Source organism: Nelumbo lutea, chromosome 3 (genome assembly GCF_056320005.1).
Source record: "Nelumbo lutea isolate HS-2025 chromosome 3, American lotus-T2T, whole genome shotgun sequence".
NCBI classification, from domain to species: Eukaryota; Viridiplantae; Streptophyta; class Magnoliopsida; order Proteales; family Nelumbonaceae; genus Nelumbo; species Nelumbo lutea.
In genome coordinates this window covers 12,122,722-12,126,453 of record NC_142686.1, presented here as the reverse complement: position 1 = coordinate 12,126,453, position 3,732 = coordinate 12,122,722, and positions in this window count along the sequence as shown.

The following is a 3,732-nucleotide window of genomic DNA, read 5'->3' as shown; positions in this document are numbered from 1 at the left end:
CAACTTTGTCCATACCAATGTGATTGTGTTATATAATCAAAAGATATTAACCTCCTAAATTTTGTATATCAAATTTGGTCACTTGCCAAATATTATACCTGATTTTTGTTTGTTTTCCATTTAATAGTTAATAATGCATATTGATTATAAATTTTGTATTACAGTCTTGCTATCAAACATCCGCACATCAAATTCCATTATTTATAACAACTACTTTTGTTCACCCCTCTCTTTGACTTTCATACTATGCCATTTCTTATTAAGCCCCCCACGTGTATTACACGTCGATAATTTGATTCTGAATACTTTAATCAAAAAGCGATTTAAGGTAATTGAATCCCTTATTAAAGAATAATATTTTATCTTTTTTGATGATGCCTTTGCCCATTCCATGTAATAATTTTGTAATTAAAAACTAATATTTTAATTTTTATTTTTTTGTTTGTAAATTGTAAATAAGTATCGTCTACTTTAGGTTTAGTCTTATTTTGATATTCGAATTTCAAAATGTACTACTTGAATTCATGAAAACTGTCTGTTTAATCCTGACAGTTAGTCATTTGTCAGTTATCTTATCTTGTTATGACATGTACAACTAAAATCTTTTGAAAATGTCAGAATTACATATTTCTTAAAAAATCAAGACAATTGAAGCTTCAAGCCCACAACAGATCACAAAACTTTCTCAATAAATCAGTCAATACTCTAGATTTATGTATTTAGATGATTAATAAAGAAAATTAAATGACATAGGAAGGATATTTGCATCTTTTCACATCCCACTTAATGATAGTTAATGATTTTGGATTAAACTGAAATATTTTGGAATTTTAGACACGTTTTAAAATTCAAATACAAATGTGAGACTAGACCCAAAGTACAGGTATTAATATGCAATTTACCTTTTTTTGTCGTCTGTCGTAGAGACAAACAGAAAAGTTAAGGGGAGGTTGTTAAGTCTGGGTTTGGTTTGGGAATAAATTTCATTTCATAGAAATGTTGAGTGTAGATTCTGATTTAGTTCAAATTTGTCCATCATATTTGTTTGTGAGAAATAATATGAACTGAACTTAAAGAAAATTATCATAAAATACAAAAAAAAAAAAAAGAATGAAAGTAGAGAAGGGTAAGATGCAAGATGCTGTCCCCGCTTTTTAGGTGAAAGAATTGAAATAGGATGAAGGTAGTGCAAATTTTGTATCAATTTTTTAAAATGTGTAATTGAAATTTATAGCACTAATGAGGAGTTCGAACTTCGAATCTGTGCCCCCAGAAACGTCCCATACAATAGGGAGTTGCCGCTGGTCCCGTTAGCTCCAAAAGTCCAAAACAAAAATGTTTCCCCCACTCCCGTTCATAACCTCTCATCTCTCGACCTACCTTGAACCATACACCTCCTCTTCCTCATCCATTCGAGCTTGATGAAAATCCGTCACTGACACCGACAACCATTCCAGCAATGACACCGAAGGTACTCCCCATATCTCTCATCTAAAATACAAGTATTTTGTGTACAATAGACTTAAAAAAAATGTATTTTATCTACAACCGTGTAAAACTGTAACCTAATGAGTAATGAGGCCCCATTTCAACCTTCCTTTTTCCGATGAAAACTGAAAAGCCGCTTCCCTTAATCAGAAAACGCAGGTTACACAGCAAACCAGAACAAATGGAAAAAACACAACAAAAAACCATCAAAATTAGCACTCAACACAGTAGAATAGATCAAACAGATGAGACGAGAGAGATGGGGAGTACCTCTGGTGCCCTTGCCCAAAGGGTCGTTAGCGTAGGTGCTGGATTTCTCATCAAACTCGGATGGAAGAGGAAGAAGAGATGCAAGGTTCAGGGCAGGTCGAGAGATGAGAGGTTATGAGCAGGAATGACGGAAACATAGTGAAATGTTTTTTGGGCACCAGGCCGTGGGGTGCAAATTTGAACTCACTAAGAGGAAAAAAATGGGAAATTGTATAAAACTCACCATGAGTTTTCAATATTTCCCTTAAGCTCGTCACAACTTTTCAAAATATCTAAAATTAACTGTGTAAGTAAGTTTTTATTTTCCAAAACCCACATTTTGTTAGTGCATCGTAAATGCTTCTTAACAGAGGTGTCCATGTCAACATAAATAACCATTTTCATGACCAAATTACTCTTGAATGACGAGTTAGAGGAAAAATGGTATTTTTCATTTTTCAAATTTCTTGTTTTTTTTTTTTTGCATTTTTAGTGTTTTGTTATAATTTCCATCGTTTTTTTTTTATAATTTCTGTTTTTTTACATTTTCTATTTTCTACATTCTATAAAATTTCCTGTATTTTTTGTTATTTATTTGTAATTTTTTGTTTTCTACAATTTTTATTTTCTGATTTTGTTTTTCAATTTTTATAGTTTCTATAATTTGAAAATAATTTTTTATTTTGTTTGCAAATTCTATAATTTTTTATATTTTTTGTAATTTCTATATTTTCTATATTTTATATTTGAAAATATTTTTAAAACTTTTTTCCTTTTTTCATGTTGAAATATTAAAATTGTAATATATTAACACCCATTAATTTATTTTGTATATGTTATATATTTTTCTATAAATGTTAAAATGGTAATATATTAACACCTGTGAGTATGTTTAAAGTCAAGTTAGTGACATAACGAGTTTTAGACATTTTGAAAAGTTGTGGTGAGATGAAGAGAAATGCTGAAAACTCATAATGAGTTTTTAGACAATTTCTCCAAAAAAAAAAAAACAAAATATTTATCAAAAACTTAAGTCATAACTCATACTACTTAGTTGTTTTTTAATTAGGTATGAATTTTGCAGCCATTCCAATAAAAAAATGTAGCCTTTCAAGATTTGCACGCAACCATGCCATCCAATAACGGCATACTTATTTGTTTTTAATTGGGTTATTACAATTTTACCCTTAATGTAAATAGTACATTAATTATGTTGCCACTTTTACATTCCCTACACTCTGACCCCTTTCCTTAGTTTGACGTTCAAAACTTAACTAAAAATGATTAAAAATATTCGATTTATTTCAAAATTTTGTCTAAAGTATTCCAATATATATTTATTGTTGGAAATCAAAAGGATTTCATTACTCAATAGAATCCGAATATAGATGAATAACAAAAAAATCAGGTGACCTCAACCACAACCACGTAGTAACAATCAAGTGAGCCAGACATCAGAGTTAGAGGGTTGAGAACAATAAGGGATTGAGCAATGAAAGTTTTTACCCTCAACGTATGTAAAAGAACCCTTTTGGGATATTTTTTGATTAATAAACATTCCAAATATGGTAATTCATGGGTAAATTAAAACTGTAAAGTATTTAAAAGGATAACATCGTCATTTTCCATTAAATTTCTAATGCCAACCAATGAAAAGGGTCTATTTATATAATTTTTCAAAAAATGTTAAGAAAGAAATTTGGAAAATTCAAGGTAAAAGCCTAAAAGGTGTTAAAGCATTTTTCTAAAAAACAAACGGATGCTTATATAATTTACTCTTTTAAGCATCCCTTTTATTAATACAATTCTTGTAGTGATCTGCTATCTCTCAATACTGTCCCAACAAATCATTGCAGCGGCGCATTAGGAATATCTCCTTTTCTCATTCTGGGAGATGTTTGACCCGACTGTGGTAACTTGTTTGGACAGTGTTACTAATAAAATTCAACAACGAGGGCTTTATTTTATTAATTCTAAGAAACAAATGGGCCTTTT